This window comes from Rhipicephalus microplus, chromosome 4 (genome assembly GCF_043290135.1).
Source record: "Rhipicephalus microplus isolate Deutch F79 chromosome 4, USDA_Rmic, whole genome shotgun sequence".
In the NCBI taxonomy this organism is placed as follows: Eukaryota; Metazoa; Arthropoda; class Arachnida; order Ixodida; family Ixodidae; genus Rhipicephalus; species Rhipicephalus microplus.
The window spans coordinates 84,988,222-85,014,192 of NC_134703.1; the positions used below are offsets into that span (position 1 = coordinate 84,988,222).

General features: G+C 44.2%; 1 long non-coding RNA gene across 1 annotated transcript in view; it reads right to left on the reverse strand.

Annotated features, from left to right (window-relative positions):
* Positions 1–9,778, reverse strand: part of LOC142814453 (uncharacterized) — a 316,344-nt gene extending 306,566 nt beyond the window's left edge. The window contains exon 1 of the long non-coding RNA XR_012894934.1: positions 9,537–9,778. This is a non-coding gene — a long non-coding RNA (uncharacterized LOC142814453). The remainder of the gene's footprint in view (positions 1–9,536) is intronic.
* Between the last annotated feature and the right edge of the window lie 16,193 nt (positions 9,779–25,971).

Below are 25,971 nucleotides of genomic sequence, written 5' to 3' on the forward strand. Positions count from 1 at the left end.
TGTACTGCCTTTTCATCACGTGGAACAGGTAACGAGACCACGGCAGTACTTTGTCAGGATGTGGTAGAATACCCTCCGCACTGATACCATGGCCGAGAAATTTAAGTTCTTTGTAACCGAAGTGGCATTTTTCTGGCTTCAGTGTCAGGTTATCAGAGAGGAGAGCTTCCAGCACATTATGCAGACAGTTCAGGTGCTCCTCAAAGGTCGCAGAAAACACGACCACATCATCCAGATAAACTAGGCACTTGTGCCACTTTAGACCGGTAAGAAGAGTGCCTATCATACTCTGGAATGTCACAGGTACAGAACAGAGACTGAAGACTTTGAATTCATATAGGCCATCAGGTGTAACGAAGGCGGTTTTTTCACGATCTCGTCCATCAACCGTGGAGTAACGTTGTAAACTATGTTACTCTGTGCATCAACTTTTGATCTGCCAATAGCCACTTAAGTTTATCGATGCGAAATACTTGGCGCGTCGACGTTTGTCGAATCCCCGATGCGGGGCAGCGGATAGACGTCTTTATTTTTAATCACGCTGTTAAGTTTCCTGTAGTCCACACAGAAGCGCAGTGATCCAAATTTTTAGGGGTGAAGCTCCGAAAACCGGCACCCGTTCGTCCCTCGTAGTAGTGCGTAACATGTCTTACGCTTTGCCCTACAAGGTAGTGCCGGTGAGAGATTGCTCCTGTGCTTTGCTGAACAATAAAAAATCGCAGCGTGCGCGTTAACTAAAAACCGAATTTTCTCGTCTCTCATTCCCCATTAGCAGCCATTGGCATGTACATTGAGCACTATGTGAGAAGAAAGGGTTACTACGGTATATTCGCTGGGCGTAACCTCATTGGTTTTAGAAAGGTTTAGCGAGCGTTGGGCCGCAGTGCCATGACTACAGAGAACTAGTATATATCATGAACTCGAGGTGGTTAAAGGTGGAAAATAGATACGAAGCACAAGCCGTAAGAAAGTGTGCGTGTGCCACCTCTCGTTTAATCCTTGGAATGTCCGATGAATGGCGGTGCTTCTGTATGCGGAATATATGATGATAAAATGCGAGATGGTGGTGCTTGGAGTGTTGACTGGATGGACGAACAGACACACAGACAGATGCATGGATGGACGTGTGGACGCACGAACAGACGCACGCACGGATGGACAGTTGGATGCATGGACGGTCACAGAAACGGACGCATGGATGGACGGTAGCAAGAAGGAATGAACGGATGGATGAATACAGTGAACTAGTATATACCATGAACTCGATGTGGTTAAAGGTGGGAAGTAGACACGATGCACAAGCCGTAAGAAAGTGTGCGTGTGCCACCTCTCGTTTAGTCCTTAGAATGTCCGCTGGATGGCGGTGCTTCTGTATGTGGAATATATGATGATAAAATGCGAGATGGTGGTGCTTGGAGTGTTGACTAGATGGACGAACAGACACACAGACAGATGCATGGATGGACGCACAGATGGCTGCACGGACGGATGAACGCATGGACGGACGCAGGGGCGGATGCATGGATGAACGCAAGGACGGACGCACGGATGGAAGTGCGGACACACGAACAGACGCACGCATGGACGGGCGGATGGACGCACGGACGGTCACACAGACGGGCGCATGAACGGACGGAAGCAAGAACAAATAGACGGACGGATGCTTCGCCCCACTCTCCATCATTCAGACGGTGGATATGCTGCCATTTTTTCCTTCACGAGCACAACCGGAGATGACCAGGCACTCTTCGAAAGTTGGATAATGTCATCTTGCAACATCTCTTCGACTTGAGCATTCATCACGTCACGTTCCTTTGCCGAAACGCGGTAAGGATGTTGTTTTATGGGCAAGGCATTGGTATACGAATTATTCGGTGTTTCGTGATCGGTGTCTGACGAACCTTCGAGGTGGACGCGAAGCTCTCTTTATATTGATATAGCAGTTCACGTAGCTCGATCTTTTGTTGTTCCGAGAGGGTCGAGTAGACATCAACTTTTGCAAATATGAAGTCGTGTCACTTGGTGTCGGTCGAAGCCCGTCATCGGCTGATGCAGATACGAAGCATTCAAAACGTCTGCTAGAGGGCAGGCGAAAGCGATGGCGGTGTCACGAAACAGGTGCCGGTATTCGTTACTGAAATTAGTCGCAAGTAGGGCAGAGTGTCCATCATAAATCGTGACGAGGCTGCGTGCAGTGCAGACACCAAGCGCGAACAAAAGAGCCAAGTTGCCTTCGGCGACAACCTCACTATCCCGTAACTTGTCAGACACCACATCAACTAGGACGCTTGAACGCGGAGGGAACGTGATGCTGTCTGCAGAAACGTGAAACGTGCTGTGGCGGATGTCATCCATTCTGTCAGAGGATCCAGTTGTTGAAAACGTCACGGTACGCTCTCGAAAGTCGATAATAGCACCGTGCTCCCGCAGAAAGTCGACTCCCAGGATTAGGTTTCGGGAACAGTCATGAATTCGAGGCAGCTGGCGAGAAGCATACGTCCTCGAATGCTCTCTGACAGAGCACATGCCTAGTAAGGTGACTACGTGCTCCCCCCCCCCCCCCAGTACAAATTTGTGCTTCGTAGCAAGGCGTAACAACATTCTTTATGTGCGCTGCTAGTTTTCCGCTCATGATCGAGTAGTCAGCACCTGTGTCTAATAATGCACTAACGTCGTGGTGACCGTCGACTACCACTTGTATATCCAAAGAAAATCTGCTTCTGGCTTTCGTCGCTGTCGTCGTGGAATCGCTCCGTGTCCATGCTTGCGTCGGTGGGAGGCCTTGCTTGTGTCGAGCGTCAGCGGCCTCGCTCACGAAGGTCGCTGTCGTTAGTTTTCCCGCCTAGGACTTGGCGAGCGCGCCGGCACCGCCCCTGGGAGGCTCCGGAATTTCGGAGATCACCTTGGGGATGAGGACCGTGACTGACACCACAGTGGCATGCGCTGCTGTGAAAAGTAATCTTCAATAGCTCTCGGTCTTTCGCTGAATTTCGGCCGTGGCGAGTCGACGGCAAAACCCTGTAGTCCGAGGCGACAATCAGGAAATTCCCGGTACACATGTCCAGCTTCACCACAGTGATAACATAGTGGTCATCTGTCCGGTGGGCGCCATACGTCAGATTTTCTGGGAAGCTACTGTCGAGTTTCCAAGTGCTGAATTGTCCGTAGCGAAGGAAGGGCTATCGAGGCATAGGATTAATTAAGCGCGGTGCAGCGGGAAGATATCGACTGACAACTTCTCCGTATGATCCACGATGTTACTCCGTCGGGACAGGCGGGGCATAACGGAAAGGCGGCACTTGGAGAGTCTGTCGTACTTTGTTTCTGATGAGGCTGCAAATACACCCTTCAGTAGGTTGGGACTGGCACTGAATCTTTTGTAGCTCATCGCGCACCACCGATCACATGAGGTCGCAGAGAGACTCGATGTTGATTCTGCTTTCTGCGCCTCCGATCTGACCTATTGACGAAGCGGCACTCACTTGCCGGTCGTACACAGTAGAGCGCTGCTGCAGCACTTGTTCTATAGTTGTGGCTTCGGTCGAAAAATCCACCACGACCTTTGAAGGACAGCGAACGAGGCCACCGAAAAGCTGGTCATTCACTCCTCGCATTAAATGACGGACCTTCTTCTGCCATGTCGGGGTCGGCTCGATGAAAGAGGCCCGTCATGCCCTCGACGTACATCATGACGCTTTCATTCGACATTTGGAGGCGCGACTGAATCGCTCGCTCGGCTCGTTCACGGCGATCGGGGTTGGCCCAACTTGCCAGCAAGTATCGATGAAAGTCGCTCCACGAGGAAAATGGCTCACAGTTTTAGTACCAAGTACGAGCGCCGTCCTCCAAGCTGAAATACATGTTCCTAATCTTGTCGAAGTCGGTCCAACCATTGTAATCAGAGACCCGTTCGAACTGAGCCAGCCAGTCTTCGACATCCTCCAAGATGGAACTGTAAAACACCTTCGGCACACGTGGCTTCCACAGCGTATGAGGCGTGGCTGCAGCGCCTTGCAGTGCGTTGGAAGCTGCAGCACCTTCCCTATTGTTCGGGGGTGTGACATGTCATCTCGGAAAGAGGTCCATGCTCAGGAGGTACACCTCAGAGTCTTCGGCTCGAGCGGTGAACAGGTGTTATCACTGCAGGAACAGGGCTACCTGGAGGCATCTGGAACATCGGCTGGGGGTAACCCAACAGCTCCGCCAGTTGTCACGTGGTACAAAAGGCCTTCAACTCGGAAGAACAGAGCCGGCGAGGAGACGCACCAAAAACTGGCAAGATGGCAGCTTCAATAATCAACAACAACTAGCCAGAGCACGCGCTGCCCCAGAACATCTTCTTCCATACTAGCGGGTAGCCATGGCTTGTGCTCGCCCTTACTGGCGGCCAAGTGGCAATATGAATAAAATTAGATGCATCTTGATAAAATGTAACTTGTACTTAAGGATTTCAATTGAGCCGTGTGTTCCAGGGTATAAGATTCCGTTAAATTTTGGCTCCTGTTTCATTTCAACGTAATCGATCGCCAAAGCATGTCCCAGAATCAACAATGTATGTGTCACAAAGTACGTGATAAATTGCGAACGAGATAATGGCACTCGTAAAATAATACCACAAGAGCTAGCACTCTTCTTTTACCCTGGTGGCAATTTGATTGCGATCGTTGTGTTCTGGTTCCACCGTATAGCGCAATTCATTGTAGGTGGGCGCGCGCAGGATGCACCACTTATCCGGTATAAATTCCCAAGAAGTACGATTGCGCACAGCGATGGTTATAAAATGAGCCACCAAGTTGTTTACACACGTCTACTCATAGTCGCCGAGCGAGGGATTATTTCTATTGAGGCTGTCCTTGCAGAGTGACCATGTGTACCAACTCGCACTTCTAACACCCTATAACTTTACACGATAGGTCTGAAAAGGTGTTCAACGCATCCTAACATGTGCTTCTCATTCAGGGCGTGTTTCTGTTTCTTCTCTCACTACTACTTCTTAAGCGTAAGCGTCTTCATGTGTCGCAAGAGCATTTGCCATAAAAGTTCGCATGCCTTCCAAAACAGACCGGCTATGAAACCCGGAACTATATGTTAAGGGGAGTAGAATTCTGCAACATCAATTCCCCTGATCATGATAAATCAGTATTCTTCAATGAAACTAGTTAAGTTGACGTTTCATGAAGAAGCAGAGCTTGGCATAACAGTATTTTTTCTTTGTTAGACGCCATGCGTAATTCTCACGTTATCCTCTACAGTACAGTACCTCCAGAAGCTCACCCTGCACGGCGGTCAAGTGACCATGGTACTTGACGGCCAACACGAATGTCGCGGGATCGTATCCCAACCCCGGCGGCCACATTTTCATGGAGGCGCAAATGATTCAGGTCATTTAGGTGCAGGTTAACGAACATAAGATGGTCGAAATTTCGAAAGTGCTCCACTACAGCGTTTACCTCAATGAAGTCGTGTTTCTACGAAGTTAAAGCACACCAATTTATTATTATTATTATTATTATTATTATTATTATTTATATTATTATTATTATTATTATTATTAAGCTTTTGCTGCCGAAACTTTATGTAAGGTTGGATAGTCGACTTCTGATTTGCGAACATCGTTAGACGAACTCGACATGAGACGTAAGCAGGCAAGATAGAACGAAGAGAAACACTATACTGGATCAATGCGAGCGGTAAGCGACAGACAGATACGACCCGTGGGCGTGACTTGGTTCGGCATCACGAAAGAGCTTCACATTCAGGACGAACGGCCCGCATCCAACGCGCCTGAAGCGTCAGAAACACTTAGCAATGCCCTCATTGAACGTGATCGGGGAACAGAGGACCAGACAGTCACACGCATGAATGCAGCTACACTGAAAGAGATATCGATGAGGCAACGAAACAGCTGGTGGCTACGCCATCAGCGGGATACGTGAAATACGGCTGCGTGTAGTCTTTCGTGTCTCAACTGTTCCTAAGGAAAGGTGAGGGTGAGAGAAGACGCAAATGTAAGCTCAACAACAACAACAACAACAAAAAACAAGACGTAGGATGGTTAGTACACATATCAATTCAGATTACCTTTCGAAGAGTGCGAATAATACAAGGCGCAGAAAACACGAAGAAAGTAAACCATGTGAAAACAATGCACTATGATAGGACTAGTCGAAATCACAAAAAATTGCTGCATATGAAAAACAAAGTGAGCAAGGACAAGTATCTGTACATGATTTCTTACCAGATTTCCCAAAAGAGAGCACATCAGTGTGATCATTATATTGAAATATCGGCTTCGTAAAGAAACATTCTCTACAAATACAAGCCGCAAAACTTGTGCCCGGAACTGTCTACTTTTGAACTAAGAAAGTGTGTACATTGTACGCATGCAATGTCCTTCTGAATAAGTGTTGCGCCTGAAAACATGGAGATGTGGCCAACAGTATTGTCCCTATTTTGGTGTATTGCTGTGTGAATGGTGTGTTTGTAACATATTATAGTATCAGAGGTCAGGCGTGGTGCAGGGGTGCTCACCCCAATGTGGTGCGTTCTATTCACGCCGTGGCGGCTATAATTCAATGGCGGTGCATCGCTAAAGGCCAGTGTACCGAACAACGCCAGTGTACGGTATAAAGTAAACCAAATGTTAGAAATTCCCCAAGCCATCTACAATGGTGTGCCTTTTGATCATATCGTAAATACCAATTAGTTAACATTATGCTGAAGGAATCAGGCTGTATGAGTGGCACTCGATCACTCGCAGTTAATAACTGTTGCCGAAACAGAAAGCATTTATCAACAACGCTGCAGTAATTGGATGTCCCCAAGGCATTGGGGTTTATTAGCCACATGCAATGTGGCTACTAAACTGCCTCCTACCTGTCAGACAAAAAGATGGCATCCCATTAAAAACAACGATCGTTGATTACTCAATGAAGCTTTCATTGAGTAATCAGCGATTGTCATCAAGCAAAGTACTTCAACTCATTAGCAAAAAAATTTGTGAATTGTGAAATTCAGGCTACCTTATGTCGTATTAACCACCTCAATTTACATATCTTCATGATCTTCCAGACAACGAACTGCAATAACAGGGTAGCTCCATTATAGCATATAAATGCACACATCACATTGAATCAAATTACTTCAGTTATAGTTGTACTGCGCCTGAAGAGCAAAAAAACAAGCCTCATAGCTATGGTTAGAGAGGATAGAAACCTATTAATGGAGAAACACGTAATGTAAAATGAAGCAGGTCATTTCGATAATTTTATTGCTCCGAATAAACAATCGAATGAATAGTACTTGCGAGCCCGCCATGCTACATTACACAGCCTGCGTTCTTACAAGACAAAAATTTCACGCTTCTATAATCACCCGGGCTGTTGCGAAGCAAGATGTTTCAAAGAACATTTTGTATACAAGCCTACGTGTGTGGCGCCATAAAATGAAATATTGCCGTTTTCACATGCATCTGCTTAGCGAAAGCGACGCAAACATGCGAAAAATTCCGAAGTACTTAAACGAACAAGGAAAATGCCGGGCGGCTGCCCTGTCAATAAGAATAAATGATGCACGACAGAACAGTTTCTGCGGGCGTTGAGGCGGGGAAGTTATTTACGCGCGGGCCATAATAGCCTCGGTGCATCGGCATCAATAATCTACCTCATTGCGATACGCGAAGGTGTGAAGCAGAATTATGTGGACACACATACAGAGCACTGGTCGTTTGCAACATCTAAGCGAAGCGACTGAACAGTTTATTAGTTTTTTTTTCATCAGTGGGCGTCTTTGGTCCTGTATCTGCTTTTTTCGGGCGTGTCGCGGTGTGTTACGGTGACATGAAGCAACATTTATCAACTGCCACACCGATAAAGAGCGAGCGTGGAGACGCAATGTTTTATCGATGTTTATGAGTGGTCAAAATGGCTTTCACTAAACTTTTTTTGTCGCTTTTTAGGGATCTATTGTCGGTGCATTGCAGGTGCCGGGCATCCGAATATCTTGATGTTCACCCTCACTTTTTATTTATAGCATGCGCACTATGTTCATATTTAACAGTTTTTCCTCATCTAAAATTGTACTTTTTACTTTTAACCATGGATGTCAAATTTCTAAACGATAGAATGCTCGTCCTGTGGCGATTTTTTTAAGCTTGAAGCTCTAAAAGCCTCATACTGCATGAAAGCTGGCACAGGTTTCTTGTCAATATTGACCTAATATTACGGGACTGTCATTCATGCATATTTGGTTAGGTGTGTATAAAGATATTAAAAAAACCACCGCTAATTTCTCTGTTATTGAGATAGACAAAACTTGAAAGTGACGTGCGTCCCCACAAAGGTTGTTAAGTGTTTAATTTGCATTGTTTCGCTTCAAGGGCAAAAGTTTCAGTACAATAGCAACAAAATGTGATGTTTAAACCGGATAAGGTGAGCACACAAACATGGACATAAGCATGAAGGAGAGAAAGAAAGAATATTTAGTAAAGCGGGAAGGTTAACCAGGGCTGAGCCCCTGTGGGCTACCTTGCACTTGGGAAGGAAAAAGGGGGACGAAAGGTTTTGGAGGAGCAAAAGTATTTACCGACTGGGTGACGCGTTTCACGTTTTACACCACAAATTATGAAACAAACCGGTGTCTTTGAGGAAACGCAACAGCGCTTTCGTTGCCTTTTAGAACTGGGATGGGCAGCGCCATGGTCATAATACCTTCTCGATGGTGAAACACTTCCGTCCACTTGATTTCATTTCGAACAATGCGGAGGCGAAGCCTCTAATGTTACCACTTATGTCATGCGAAGAACGGACAGTAGCTTGAAATTTGCAGCTCATTTCTCTGGCGGAAAGTTAAAAAAGAGACCAAAAGACAATCGCGAGATAACAACTGTGGCAGCTCGACACTGCTCAAACACGAAGAAGGACGTGTGATACGAGTGCACAAGTATATACATGGTGAGTGCGAACGTCATCGTCAACAGTGATTGACGTCTTCTTCTGGTGGTGGCGCGTCTGCGCCACCACGAGAAGATGACGTCAATATCACCACTCTTAAAACTAACACGCCAAGGATAACAAGGTGCCTTTCACGAGGTAAGATCCTCCTATCGAAATGTCAGCCAGCTTATCTGAGGCACTTCTGCAGTTCAACCTGACTAACCCACCACGTGTTTCCATCTGTCGGCTCCTATATAAATTTTGGACTTCTTGGTTAGCAGCCCAGCACTGCAACCTTTGTATCCCAGACGCGAGGAATGTATAACAGGTTGCAACTAAATAAAATGCTAAAAAAGTGTGTTTAATAGATTACACAACGCCGCGGCACAAATGGCTTCTCGCTTAAGGTTATATTTTCTGAAAGCATGCCGTCACAAACAAAATATAACGCACAAACTATCATTACTGAGACGCATTCACTGTTGGACAAAGTGGCCATGCGATGACTTGGCCATCACAAAAGCTTTTGAAAGGTGCATCAAGCATCAACTGAGTGACATTAAAACGCGAAGCAAAAAAAAAAAAACCAGAAGTAACGCTTACCGCTCGTGCTCCCCGAGTGGCATGAACCGTGGTGTTGGCCGAGCACTCTATCACGCTGCTGCAAGCTCGCTTGTGTCTCCCGGCAATTACGAAACCAACACGCTCACAGTACGGGATACTGAAATTCCGTCATTAATTTCCGTTAACGATAACCGTGAACATTCGCGGCACACAGACAACAACCGCCGATGAAGTTTAGCAATTAGGAAACTTCGAAGACCTGACAATGCGTCAAAATGGCTAAGACGAAGACCAGTAGCAGCAGTGTGGATGGCTGGGCTTCAGCTTCTTCGCACGCACGCTTCTCCTCTCCTAATAGTTTTTTTTTGTTTCTTTCGCCTACGCATGCGTCGCTAGGTTCCGTTCTCATATTTCTTTCTTGAGGGCATCACCTGTTTAGTGGCCATTTAAAGAACTACTTGTCCATTTTTTAAAGCAATAACATAAAAAATATCTGAATCAGCAGCGTTGGCACTTTTTTTGTTTTTAGCAAAAAAGCAGCGTCTACCGTGAACGAAAAGTCCAGATAGATGAAAATCAGGACAGGAGCAAGAGGTCGGTTTCCACTTAGCAATTTTTAATGAGACACCCCAACAATTATTTATTAGAAATGAGCATTATATTTCTTACGCGTTACGTAGGAGGGTTCAGATTGGTGAGATAAGTGTGTCATGTCCACTATACTATAGCGCTCGGTCCCTACAAGCCCATCCCCGTGTTTGCACAGCTCGATACACAACTGCCGCCGGCAGACTTGCTTTGGATAACTTGGCTAAATAACGAGCATAGCTCAGGTCTCAGAATATATGGAAGTGCACGGGGATTCCAGATTGTGAAGACACTGAAACACAACTGGTGTTCACTTTCCGCTCACAAATACAGGTGTCAGAAATTTTCGCCGCGCACAAACGGTCAAGAAAACACGCAGGTGTGACGTTCGGGAGTAGTGGAAGTATTTCAGAGTGAGTGAACACAATTCCGTGCATTTACGATCCCAGTTTGCTTAAGCATGTCACCCCTCCATGGGGGTCTATGGTACTCGGCTGCGGACCCAGCCGATCATCGGATAGAATCGCGGCTGCATTTTAGTTGGAGGCGAAAATGCAGTAGGTCCGTGTGCTTAGACTTGGTTGCACGTTAAAGAACCCCAGGTGGTCGAAATTTCCGGAGCCCTCCACTACGGCGTCTCTCATAATCATATGGTGGTTTTGCGACGGTAAACCCCACATAGCAATCAATCAATGCAATCAATCAATCAATCAATCAATCAATCAATTATTCAAATAATCAATCAATCAATTTGGTTTATTGTCCTTTTAGCAAGCAGTTTCACGTGGTTTTTCTTTCTTCGCTTCGTTTCTGCATGCTACTCTCTGCTGTTTCGACGCGTGCGTGCAAAAATACCTTATGTTCGAAATACTTCATCAGGTGCGTGTTCAGCGCTTCGTGTGCGTGCCCTTCCTCAATGTTCAGCGTTTGTTGGCGCTGGTAAATTCACCTTAATCATAAACCAACTTGCCCAAGCTGTAATTTCAGCTTACGAGATCTCGGCAATTTAGCTTAATCAGGCATGATAAGCTGCTCATCAAATGACAAGCTAAGATTGTTAAGTTTATATTTCTCTTTCCGGGCGTTAGTAAATATTTATAGTAGACACTGCATCACCGCGAGGCAGTTTGACTGTCAAACTTCTGTTGCAAAATAGCGACGCCTAAACTACTATATTGGCACTATTTTAATTCATCGAACATGTACTATGCGCTGTAAACGATACGAATTCGACATTTGCACGGACAAGTCGTTCTACCTCTTCACAAGTCACAAGAAATAGTGTTGAATATTTCCCCTTTCTATTCCGCAATGAGAATGTTGTGAGAAAACCACGCTTCTGCGATGAAAGGCGCCAAATAAAAGAGGCGCAAATCTGAGCATCCACTGGGCTCTAGCAAGTTTACCTCCTTAAGCTCATCTCACGCAAGTTTCGAATTGAAAAAAAAATCTGAGCATCCATGAAAAAAGAGCGTGTTCTAATTCCTTGAACTTTTTTTTTTCTTCGTCGTTGTTCTCCGTCCTTCAATTCGCAATGCGCGCGCTATTCGCGCGAGAGGTTCAAACAATTTACAACGTTGTGCGCGCCCCACGAAGTTCAATCGCCCAACTCCAATGGGCACAAAAGGTGCACTGGCCTCGTAAATTCCGTAACTCCTGTCCAGACGATCTTGCACGCTCTAACGTGATTATCACTTGATAAGTACACCTTAGTCACTCTACCAACTTTCCTAAAAATTATGGGCACCATGTCTTTCTTAAGGGCGACTACATCGTTAACCAAAAGCTGGTTGCCAATCTGTAATCCCCTAATATGTGCACTTCTCAAGCACAAAAGGTATTCTTTAAACCAACACTTCCAAAATTCAGTTACTATTTGCTGCCTGTACTTCCAATGTTTTAAAGTGTCGGAGTGATTCCCCGAGGTTTCAGCAATATTAGCACTAGGCCGTGTAGTAGACATTCTACCGGTTAGAAAGTGTGAATGTGTAAGTACAGCTGAATCGGCATTCACTACATTTTCTACTTTGGCAAGGATGGTCACAAGCTGCTAGAAACTAAAGCACCCTTTCCCTAGAATTTTCCATAGGGAACTTTTAGCAGTGCAAATCGTCCTTTCCCAAAATTCACCCCACTATGAACCTTGTTCTGCAATGAATTTTCAAGTAATGTGGTTAGTAGAGCAAAAGTCCTCAACTTGGAAGTCCCTCAGAGTTTGGTACACCACATTTAAGTCACGACTGGCAGCAAGAAAAGGTAGAGCATTGTTGGGACAAATAACACAAGGCAATCCGCGTTGCGACACAAACTGACGGAAAGCCATTAAAAATGACCCTGCTGTCATATCATTGCACAACTCTGAGTGGATCACCAGAACGACAGAACACGTAAAAATAACGATATAGGCTTTTACAGGACTGGCTCTTTCACAAAAAATTGGGGGACCCTTGAGCTTCGTCTTTGAAAGTTCAACGCGATAGCGAAATACGGCCCCTAGTGCGCCCTTCAACCACTAAGTGCATACTTATTACTTATTAATGTGTTTTGTTACACACACACACACACACACACACACACGCACACACGCACGCACACACACACACACACACACACACACACACACACACACACACACACACACACACACACACGAGTGCGCGCGTTTTCGTCGTGGCACTTGTCAAACAAAATGCGTTAAAACTACTCCTTCCATACAAGGCATTTATGTAGTGTTTTTTCGCGATGCAGCAGCGAGTAATGTCGTGGTTTTGTAGTAGAATACCTGCTTTCCACCAGAACGGCGTGGGTTCGATCGTCAATAACACCAAATATTTTATTCCTTATTTTATTTGCCTTTTTTCACAATTTTTCGCTCACGGACAATATTTCGCTCACAACCAAGAGTGCCGACGCCGACGCCGGAATTTCTGCGACACGAGTTTTTTTACGCTGCCACGTTAAAACAGGACTGGCAAAGTGAACACCCATCACTTGAGATGGGTGCGATCTCTTCACCCTGTCGGTCAGCAGTGGTTCGGTAGGGGCTGATACCGGTTGGATCTTGTACCTAGCATACACTTTGAATATAGAGACCACCTTTTTCACACACTGGCGGCTCTTAATCACCCAAGAACACTCGCCCTGAAAGTGTATCGTTTACACCACTTTGAAGCAGGCGCTGATGCGTGCGGTCGATGATAAGGTATGTGCAGCGATGGTCAGCTGCTAGTAGGATCGATTACGTTGTCTAGCCGGGTCTTGATCTTTAAAATCCCGTCATTGTCCAAGAATGGATGCAGATCACGAATTCAGGACGCCTTAGGTACTGCTTGGTCCTTTAACAATGAGGCGAGTTCTATGCCAAAGGCTGCCGCTTGCGCATTCTCCATCCATGTAATCTCGCCTTCTTTTATATCAGTGACAGTGTGTGGGCCCATCAGACGACGACTGGTGGGCACTTCACAAATGTGGATAACTCTATAAATACAAGCTGTGATTCCAACAACTCGTATCCAGCTGCTGTACTTGTCGAGGTCGGAAAGTGGCTCTGCTGGTGAGCACTGCCAAGCCAAAACTGTTGCATATTTGTCGTTTGATCTACATAGTTCATTCGTTGGCTCATGAGGACTAGCTTCACAGGCCGGCCACGTTTCTTAGGGACCAGCAAGCCAGTCAGGCTCATGCCACCATAAATTGCTAGTACAAAGGTGATGCACTGATACATCTCTTGTAACTAAATCGGCTGGGATTGTCTTTCCAGAGCAATGTCTGCAGCGACTCGCGTATGTGAGCCCTTGAATCTCGATTACCCTGTTGCAAACGAAGGGCTTCCACTTGGGGGCTGTATACCTAATCGAACTCAAGAAAACTCGGTAGTAAGTCTAGCAGAAGCATTCTATATTTGTACATGGCACAGTATCTAGGAGTAGCTTAAGAATTCGAGCTTCAAGAAACCCAGCGACGAGTTCAAGGCGTGGTAAAGTGAGACCCTTCATTGGAGCAACCCAAGATTTAGCGAGCAGCTGCTGGAGTCAAACCACTCCAGAACTGCCTTCGACTTGTATGTATGCCACCATTTCGTAGGCACACGGGCAAGCGTGGGAGGCTGAAACAATTTACAGCAGATATATCACAAACACTCGCTTAAAAATCTAAAAAGAAACTTTTCGGTAGTACAATACGCACATATTTCTAGTTACTTCTCACTTTTTAGAAATATTCCCAAAACCGCGCATGAAAAGAAGTAAAAAGATGCCATGCCTACGTGGAAAGTGCAGCAAAGTCACAGCCAAAGCTAGAACAGCGGCCTTTCAGAGCCTTTTACAAACACACATTGGCTAACTACTGCAAGCACACTTGCTTGATACCCACTAGGGCATTACTAATAAACTTCTGGGTAGAAAGCAAGCATTTGCTATGCTATTTTTCATCATTTTTTTGAGAATGGGGGTTTCCACTAAACACTTCCAAGGCATTCCGTACCAATGGTTCATGCAGTGGCTGACGACGATGAGGAATAATGGCTGAAGTGGGTATGCACCACAGTTAATACAGAAACAAGAAAAAACCTTTTGTGATGGATTGGAGTATTGGACGGCCCACTCGTTACGCTATTCGCACTGTGTGACGACTGGTTGTTCTTTCACTGTTTTAAAACGCTTTACAAGTCGTATTACCACGATTGTTTTTCCGACATCAAGCCTACTTAAGGCAATTTGCCAACAAGTCACAAGCATCGGCGTAGCTGAGTGGTAGAAGACTGGCCTGGCACCCAGCAGACCTGGGTATCGGGCCCCCTTTGGTGCTAGCATTTTTTTTTTCTGATTTCACGCGATGTGGTTACGGACACCAGTGATTGCGGACAATGGCGCGTGACGCGAGTGGTGATCTCACAACAACTTTCGCTGTAGAATTTCCCGACCATAGAATGTACAAATATCTCTCGTCATATCTTTTTATTTATATAACCTAAATATGTATACTGAATATAAATTTAGGTATATAAAATTTATTTAACCTAAATAGAGCAGTTTTGCAAACTGCACTTAACTGGGTGATGGAAAAATAAAAATGCCTAATTACGAAGTAATGGAAGTATCAAGGACGCGAGAAAACTGCTCCTCGGGTAATATTTCAAGCGCTACGCATTCTTTAAGATAGTCGAGTGAATCGCTTTGTACAGCACGAGTAGAGCTCAACGCTATGCCTCGTGAATATAACACCTACAACAAACATGTTTCCGGCTAATTGAGCTTTGACTTTTTCTAAACTTCACCACATTTTACAAGGGAATAGTATATAACTTTTTACCACTCGACATGCTCGAACGCCCTCTCTAGCCCTTTGCATCAGCACACATGCCACTTCAACAAGTACTGGAATAGCTATACAGTGCTCATCTACAGCAGACACGAGCAAAAGCTGGACTGAATAGTTTGTAAGCATTCGTGCCTCAACTGCCATCACCTATGATGTTATGCGTAGCTGATTGGGAAACAAGACTTTTGAAGATGTAACACAGATAATTGTGTTGGCGGCGTGCATTGTTCAAGTGGTTTCGCTAATTTATTTTGTAAAGAATAACGAGCTCTGGAAAAATAACGGCACCTCTGGGATTGTCGCTGCGCACCTGCAGCTTTGACAACTCTAAGGTGATACTGAAAGGCATCTTCATCCTCTCTTTTCCGGTGCCATTTTGCGTATTTTATATTTTTGTACCTCAAATTTTGAGGCCAGTTTATTATGAAAAGCCGTTGAAGCGGAGTAAGAGTGTCTAGTTCCTAGGCGGTGAATCACTTAGGGAAACCTAAGGGAGCTACTGGGCGAGAATTTCATATCCCGGCTTTCCGTCAGCTGCTTTAGTTTGCAGTGCATCAAGTTCTATCTCGTAACAGTCGCCTTATCTATCAACTCGCCAAAGTTACTTCACCTGTAACTCTGAACTACTGCTCAGACTAGACTCATCCAGCTCAGACAATTCAAGCATGCACGCAGTGGACGTGCAGCGTTCTCATAACGTTCTGCACTTTGCTATTAGCTCAGCCAAAGAACCACTTTATGTGCCATCTATAATGCTTGTCCTCACATTGGCCTAAATATAAACGGCATAAATGTTAATAAGCTCTTTAGGAAAAGTACGCATGCTTGCTCAAAACACTTTTAAATTTTACATCATTTTTGCCTCTTGGAAGTGATTCTCCACATGGTTGTCTCTGCCCTTCTTTCAGACACCGTGTAGAATCACGCCGATGTAAACTGTTGCGCTAGGTTCGGTCGTGAACTACATAAAGTTAGGACAGAGTTTTTTTAATTATCACTGATTATTCATCTTACGTTCTTTTCTGTCTTCTTCAAGGTAAGTGTCAACACTGCTAGTTTGGTTCTCAGGTACGAGGGTTGTGAATGAACGTAATGGGTGTCAACGAACATCGAACAGAACACTGCAGTTAGATGGAGCTTGCGTTGGTACCAAACTTGTTACACTCACAAGTTATACAAGTCCAATCTTTGCTTTTTCTTTTGACGAGAGCAATCTTTTATAGCACATTTTAATAGCAGCATTGAAGGTTCTGGTGGAACTCTGCTGAATTTTTTTTTCAGTTTATTCAAGACAAATGTGTTTATTCTTACTAGTAGTGTACCAAAAACATTATACAAATGCTAGCAGCGTCCTCAAAAGAGTTCTAACCACTTAAGCCAGCTGCTCATAACACTGAAAGAGTGACACGCTTCTTTAAGTAGATAACTTATATCTCTTGGCTTCCTCATTTTTTTCTCACACAAGTTTGATTGATATGTGGAGTTTAACGTCCCAAAACCACCATATGATTATGAGAGACGCCGTAGTGGAGGGCTCCGGAAATTTGGACCACCTGGGGTTCTTTAACGTGCACCCAAATCTGAGCACACGGGCCTAAAACATTTCCTCCTCCATCGGAAATGCAGCCGCCACAGCCGGGATTTGATCCCGTGACCTGCGGGTCAGCAGCCGAGTACCTTAGCCACTAGACCACTGTGGCGGGGGCTCTCACACAAGTCCGAGCTGTGAATTGTTTAAGATGCGTCGAAAGATGTTTTGCCATGCGGAGCGATGGAGCTCGGGATTTTTATGTGTGTTGCACTCTTTGCTTTCTTTTGAAAACTGGTTTACGTTCTCTTTCTGGTTTTATATAAAGTTTTCTTGCTTTGAGGCAAGGTTTGACAGAATGGATTTCAAAAGCTCAGCTGAAAGTAGTGTATTTTAGGTTTTGGCCATTTTACCTTCTTTTTTTCCTAAATAGATTTCTGCTTTAAGGGATGTAGGATTGCGCACATATAATTTCAGCAAGACGACAGCTTTCGGTAAGGTTTATTTTGTGCACTATGAAAGCCCCATATGACTCATTTCTTCATTTAAACGTTCAGTTGTTAGACAGCACTTGTGTCGTTCCCTTTCTTGTGTTATTTGTGCTTTTCTGTGCGCTCGTCTTGATAAGTATGAAAGCCCTGATTGATTTTTATTTATATGTGGGGTTTAACGTCCGAAAACCACCATATGAAAGACATCTTGGGTGAAGGTTCCGGAAATTTCAACCACCTGAAGGTTTTTTATAGTGCACCCAAATCTGTGCAGGCGGGTCTACAGCGTTTTCGCCTCCATCGAATTTAAAGTCGCTATAGCCGGGATTTGAACCCGGAACTGCAGGTCCACTAGACCACCGCGGCAGTGCCGAAAGCCCCGCTTGCTCTCTGCTCTCCTACGTACTTTTCTCGTATCGTGACGTTCCTCGCATGTAGTTATTGCAGCGAAACTGCGATTCGACCTAGTTGGAACATATGCATCTTGAAATTTTTGCACAAGCACGCATGCAGACAGAAAGGCGCACGTTTGTCTTCCCTGTGTGCTTGCGCAAAATTTCAAGATGGATATTTATTGCAATTCGGAGAATTATTATTTTGTTGGAAAATAGAGCATCCATCATATTGAGAAATATTCGATGCTTGGGTGTCTTGAATATTGCTATGCGGCTCGAACAGCTAGGAGAATTGACTGCGAAGAAGTGCCAGGTTTTACTTATCCTCTTATTTTTCCAGCTATCTGAAGAGGAATTTTACTATGCTTGAATTTTCGAATGTTTCATATATTTCTTTCTTTCTCTATGTTCTCTCTAACATTCGTTTTTCTTCTCTTCAACTTCATATGTCTTTTTCACGGTGTAGGTGCCCCTTGCTATGCGCCAGAGAAGTCGGTGCAGGCGTTCTGGAAAAGAAGCGTTAGATGAAGAGGGCTAATGTGCCAGTTTATGATTATGATGGTTGTGGGCTATGACATTTTACGCCGCGATAGAACAGCTTTCTTCCTAAAAGATAATATTCGTGAGCAACACCATACAGCCTTAACATCCCTCTGTTCTACGATAACAATAGATGCTTTTTAACTCGCGGTATTTGTTGCGCATACGTTCGTAATTCGACATCGACTTGTTTATTAAAAAAACGCTCCATCCGCACGATTAACATTAGCAAAATTTGCAATAGGGACCAAACAACCGGTCTTGAAATTGGAAAATTTTAAACTCTCCCAAGTAACCCTGTTGATTATGAGCATTCATATTGGTGGTTGAAAAGAAATATATTTTATCTGTTCTATTCCACTCGAAATAGAGAAGCCATATACCTGCTCATTACTGCAACATCTCAGCGTAATGAAAACTCGATGGAGATAGCTGCGACATTTCCTTGAGGCTTCAGAAGTTTGTGCCTAACAGGAGGTGACGTACCAGGTGCCCACGAACGGTGAACAATATGTGTTTCGTATACGCCATGATAATTAGTCGTGGTCAATCTAGTCGTCAACTGCTCGTACTTAATTATTATTAGCCTTAAAATTTTCATTTTTTAGAGTTTAAGGGCCGTGCCTATTCAGTAATTCCTTACATAAAACATCGATTTCGGACTCTACATGTCGTTACTGCAGTCTTGCCTAATTTCCACGCTCGAGAAATGTCGCTTAAACATTTTGCTTTTTGATTGTTCTAATATCTGTTATATGCTCTAGAGCAAGCCAAGTGGTCATGCTTTATTTCAGTCAAAAATAATTCACAATTTACTTGATATCAGCCACTTGCAGTATTCGGTTATATTATTAAATCAGCAGTGCACAAACGTACTTCATAACACTACTCATCACAGCAAAAGCTAAGTAGGGTAGTGTAATATTATTACTGCCAAGAAAAGTGGCAGTAATGTAGTAGACAGCTCTGAAACACACAGATGCAAGCCTGTAGTCTATCTATTCGAAAGGAACTTAGTGATAAATCACAAATATATGATCACTATTGATGAAATGAAAAATTTTCTGGCGCGCTAACTCAACGTAATTAGGCCCCTCCCAGTGGCAGGATTCTGAAGGCTATATGTGTGCGTTATTTCAAACCCAGTTAGAGTCACCCGCTAATGAAGCAAATTGCTGACAATGGCTGGCCGTTAATCGCTAAACTTCATCGCCCCTGTAATGAGCTCCCACGCATCACCCTTTGCAAAGATGCTGTAAATGAAGGGGGCTTCTAATTCCGTGTAAGTTGTTTTTTAGATGCGGAGCATCTAATACTCGAGGCTTGTAGTGCGGCGCCGTCCGCAAGCTTCCTCCTCCTTCTTCCACCATCTGTGCATCCCTTCCTCCTCTACACACCGCGCGCGCTTCACTCCTCCACCATCTGTGCACCCTTCCTCCTCTACACACCGCGTGCGCTTCTCCTCTTCACGAACATTCGCTAGCTGTATAATGTAGCGCGCATGCGCCGTCACGCTTCGAGAACATCGGCAGCTGACGCGCGCGCATGCGCCGTCGCGCTTCGAGAACATCGGCAGCTGACGCGCGCGCATGCGCCGTTGCGCTTCTTCCCCTTCTCGAACATTCGACAGCTGACGCGCGCATGCACCGTCACCCACCATCTGTGCCGCGCGCGCTTCTCCCCTTCGAGAACATTCTACAATTCTCCTGATTCTCCAGGGGACGCGCATGCGCCGTCGCGCTTCGAGAACATTCAACAGCTGACAGTGCATGCGCCGTCGCGCTGTATATATACTCAAGGTCGGCGCTCGCTCGCTCAGTTGCCGCTCGTCGGTTGGTTTGTACGGCGCGTCGACGTCCAAGGTCGCGGTGAAATGAATTCCAACGAATCCACAAACACAATGATCGACGTCCCTTCGACCAGCGCCGCCCGTTCGCATACGTGTGTACGTGTTCACTCATTTAACACCCCCTCCTACAACCACGTTAACCAATTTAGCCATCGACCCAAGTAAGTCGCAATTTAACACCCCATTTTACAACCACGTTAACCAAATCAGCCATCGACCCAAGTAAGTCGCACTTTAACACCCCGTTAACCAATTATATGCTCCGCATCCTCCTCAGTGTTCCCCTGAGGGAAGCTGCGGGCAATCTTTTTGTGCTACATGTGTGTGTATTTGTAAAAACAGGATGCCAAAACACTAAATTTGGATTGAAAACCACACTTATTTGGTTACGGTTATCTAAAGAACGGTATTATGAAGTTGTCATACATTTTTACATGCACGTGTGTTCGTCTTTGCACTTGAGAGTGTAGGCGTTGTCCTAATTCAACCAAACAATAATTATAATCGGATTACTTTATTCATTCGCTATAAGCGGCCATGTTCCATCACTTGTAAGTTTGTATTTCCTGTGATCAATGCCCAGAACTTAGGTGTTCAAGCAGCATATAAACACCAGTTAAGAATCATTAGGAAAACATAGCCACTGAAAGTGTAGGTTGCTTAATGCAAAATGCCTGCGGGATGCTATAATGATTGACCGTCAACTATTCTAAGCTTTGAGATTCAGAAGAGATGTCTGGATTTTATATCTGCCTCGGACGTTATTTTGGCTTGGTAGTGATACCGAATTAAACGATTTTAGTTCCAACACATTACTGATCTTTACCTCAAGTTTGCGTGGCACTTCTTTTTCATTGACAACGTTCACAAGCATGGGTGCAGCTGGCAGATCAACATAGCTGGGTGGTGATTTGGGCTTGTTGGCATAGTAGCATGATAATATACGGTAGCGCAGACAAAGGACATGGACAAGAGAAGTTGTCTTGAATGCGCCTTCTCTTGTCTATGCCCTTTCTCTGTGCTACCATATGTTGTTATAGCTGGGCATTGAGGAAGCTCTTAAAATTTCGCCAGGTGGTTTAATCGTGCAACAAACAGACAAACAGACAGACAGGCCGAAATTTCGACGTTCAAGCATGCCAAAAAATTACCATCACCTTTAAAATGGTACTTCAGGATATCACCCAGAGAAAAAAAAACACGTATAAAAGGCACACTTTACTGGGTGATTGTAAAATAGGTTCTTTCTCACGGGAGCTTCGCATTTTAAGTGCGCTATCTCAGTTCTGCATTTTGTCTCAGTTAAATTAGAGCCGTTGTCATCTGGACTCAAACCCGCGTGTTTTAGCTTAGCAGCCCGACATCGCTGCCGCAAAGCTATCGCATAGCGTGCACAAGATACGCGCTCAATATTGTGGTTTTCCAGAAGAAATGACTATTTTGAGGACTGGACGTATTTCTATCATTGACTGCGATCACATAATTTTTCCTACTCCCTCACCATCACCTGAAATCAATGTTAGAAACACTATACATACTTAAATCGAGTGGTGCAAAAGAACGACCTCGAGAACTCATAGTTAGCAGCATTGTCTGCGGTACACCACTTGACGCTTCTGCCAGTGACGTAAACAGCCGACCTTTCCACTTTAACTTTCAACATTGCACCATGACACTACACACGCGCTTGTGACCTCTTCAATATCACCCCACGCAACAGACACCCGTGAAAGCTGTGGATGCCTTGCGCCACTGGGGATTTCATTCTACAAGAATGCGGTTGCGCTGGTTTTCTGGCTGACAGAGACGAATGCCGACAGCGCACGCGACACAAAAGGGGTGCGCCAAGATGGACGAGGTCTTATACCACAAGCATACTACCAAGCATACCACACGTTAGCAAAGAGCCATCCTTTTCAGTGCACTGTCAAGCTACTGCGCCTACAGAACTGCAGAAAAATTTCTGATTTTTTTACGCAACTTTGCTTTATAGCTTCCGATATCACCTAAGAGGGCTTTAAAAATACAGGCAAGAAATCGGGAGAGCATAATGTAAAAAACAATTGATAAAAAGCGGAATTAACTAAAACCAATGCAGGAATCAGAATCTTGTGCTCCAAGCGTCCTACGGTAAAGCAATAATCTAACTGCAAACGTGTCAGTAGTCACCACCAGCACTCGCTTCTTCCTTATTGATGTGAACTTAATGAATTTTCTTAGGTTTTAACCAAAGAAATCTCTTTATAAATTTCACTTTATGTCACCGTTCTTTAATGTGAGTGCCTCTTGCTTCAATCGTGTTTAGTTTTTTTTTTGTCATTGTAATTGACAAATAAGGCTGGGCACTTTAGATCTCTTGTCTTTTCTGTGGGGAACGCCTTTGATGCCCAGTTGATCGGCTTTCAAACAAGAAGCAGATGTAGGCCTAGTCATCTTAAGTTACGATTTGCGTAGATGTCAATGCTAATCCAATAATTTGCTACTAACACTGTTCCCAACGCAGCTGTAAACCAAGTGCTTGACCCAGTGTGCATATCAACATCGGTGACTGCGAACGGCAGACGCGTGTAAATAAACGACGCGTTCGCATCACGCTGATTACGCTTCATTTGCCCCAATTAGAGGCCGCTTCGTAAAATGGCCTCTATTATGAACGAAAACCGTGCCCTCGTTACTAGTCGAGGAGCTCTTCACACCTTAAGATTGAAAGTACCCCTGATTACGCCTTCCTTTAATTCTCTGTAAACGAAGCGAGTAGCTATAGCGTCGGCACAGTTGCGTCTTCAGTGCTCGCCTCATTACACTCGCCTTAATGCGCACAATGTGGCCGACAGTGCTTAAAAGAAGGGGGTCTTTTTCTCAAAGGTTAGTGAAACGTCAAGTACGTAGCCGTACGCAATCTAAAATATAAGGTCTGCTGAGTATTGGAGTATGCATGAAATATTCCGCTTCCGTTCACGCACAGTGCAGGTAAAAAACCCATAGTTAGTGAACAACCCAGTTCATCCTCAACAAGCTAAAATTTATTGGACTGAAAAGGTTTCATACAACCCGCAGGATATCCCAAATGGTATGATGCTGATATTGTGTAATACAAATTCTAGGCTGTGCGAACGTAAGAGTAAGCTACGAAGAGTCGACTGCGTCCTCACCAGAAACAAAGAGGATATACACTGTTCATCAAAGTCCTAAAGCACGCGAAAGTGTCAAGCTCTGCGCATATTCATTCAATAACACATTGCTGGTCCTCTAATATGAACCTAATAGCCGTGAAGGAATGAGAAGCGTAGAATTTAAAATGCCGTTGTTCTTGGAAACAATGTTGAAATACAAAGCTTCTGTGTAATGAAATTAGAAAAGTTAGAAAAGTAAAGGAATACCACCTGTTAATCGTCCTCAATATGTGAAAAAAGAAAGCTCTTAGGTTTTCGTTATTGCTACAAGAAACGAATTTGTCCTATTTTATTGCGATAGGAATTCTATGAACACTATCGGTTAGTTTTTGCCATCGCCATTCTGTCATGCGCCGAATGTATGTATGTATGTATGTATGTATGTATGTATGTATGTATGTATGTATGTATGTATGTATGTATGTATGTATGTATGTATGTATGTATGTATGTATGTGTGTACGTATGTATGTATGTATGTATGTATGTATGTATGTATGTATGTATGTATGTATGTATGTATGTATGTATGTATGTATGTATGTATGTATGTATGTAAGTATGTATGTATGTATAAGCAACGCCAACGCAGGCAAGAAGCTACTCAATGGCAAAGACACATTTTATATACTGCACACACAAGTAGTGCCTAATTTACATGCATAACTGGGTATTATACCGGGTCATTTACGGTAAGAACAATCTGCAGGGCTTGGCGTACTCGTTATGATTCACTTCGTGCAGATGCTAAAAAAAATTTACCCAGTGTTAAAGACCCCTTAAACCAACAATTGAGTTATTGTGAAAAAGTGCACAGAGTAATGAAGGCATCTCTAATATATAGGTTAAATCGCTGTCTGATTTGACCACTTAGCATGTCGTAGCTATCTCTAGACCGAGTTTTTAAAATGCTGACCCACTCGAAGACGACGTGAGAAATACATGTTGCTGTATATATCGAGAACGTCCGTTTTTTTCTCTTCTGAATTGCCTAATTTATGAATTATGAATAATTATATCAATAAGAAACAAAAATGGAGCGGAAAATTTATATTATAAATTTATAGATCACTTTGATTGACATTTGATTAGGCAGTTTCAAATTTTTTTGCAATATGTATTGGTGTTTTTCTGCGTAGTACAGACATCAGTTCCGGTACAGTTTTCTACTCAAAATTTCTATGATTGTATTTAACAGTTTCCAGATCTGCTCTTTGTTGTTATAGTAACATGTGATTGTACATGCACGTAGTCTAAACCGCTTTTCTAGACCACTTCCCAATTTAGTGAACAAAACTATCAATGCCCTCTCTGAAGCGATTGGAGGAGAATACAGAAAACAATAGGATGTGCGCATTCCTTAACAGAATGGCACAGGTAAGGTAGAAGTTGTTTGTTAACGAACATGCCGCTATGTAAGCACCGATATCAGTTGTACTCGGGAAAAGACGTTTTTGGACCCCTTTTGAGTTTGTGGAAGGACTGATGGATCCCTTAGAGAAAAAAAGTGGGATACATAAATAACACAGGTGTAAGTAACCCTAGGATATTGAATTTTACAGATAATGGGCAAACAAAATACAACACCAACTCAGTGTTTTTCTTTGTAGATAGCGTCGAAACCTACATAAATAGGTTTGCAGCCATCTCCTGTAGAAAGGGCTATAAAGGTCAGCTCAACCACAACTTAAAGTTGTTGGGCGGTGATGCATGTCAAAAATCAGAGAGGTCTGCCGTCACGGGACATAGTGGGCTTCCAAAATGCGAATTTGAATTATTAGATAGCTAATACGGGCACCTGAAAATGAAATCGCTGGCCCTCAATTGAGAAGCATTTGTCCATAAATTTGCACCATTATCAGGTTCGAAACGATAATAATGGTCACGCGTCTGAAATTACTAATTGCATTGCAAAATAAGTCTGAAAAAGCGTAATTAGTAGCACTAAGGAACTGTTAGTTGCTACTGATTTGAGATGCATTCAAAACATGATCTATGTAAGGCTTAATCAACCATTTTGTGACAAAATTTGTAAGTTAGCGTCCTATGAGTAATGTTAGGCAAGTTTATGTGCAACTTAGTAAGAAGAAGTCTGTGGTGACGACGCTTACGAAGCGCCTGCCTAATTGCGAAGCGCCTGCCCCTGTGGGGTTGTCTACAGCACAGGTCGTCCGCTGCGTCGGTGTAGCCATTACTTCACTCGGCTGTACACGCCACAGTGGTCTAGTGGCTAAGACACCTGGCTGCTGACCGGATTCACGGGATCGAATCCCTTTCGTCATGACCGCATTTTTGATGAAGGCTGAAATGTTTGAGACACGTCTGCTTTGAACTGGGTGCACGTTAATAAACTTCAGGTGGTTGATATTTATGGAGCCCTCCACTACGGCACCTCTAATATTCGTATGGCGCTTTTTGCACAATAAACACAAAAATTATTATTATTACTTTACTCGACTTTCGACCGGAACGTCACGATTTCATTTCCCGACACGGTGCTCGCATTTCGGTGGAGGCGAAATCCCGAAACACTGTGCATAGTCTATGCATGGTCAAAAACAGCATTTAGGTGAAATTATTCAAGCGCTTTA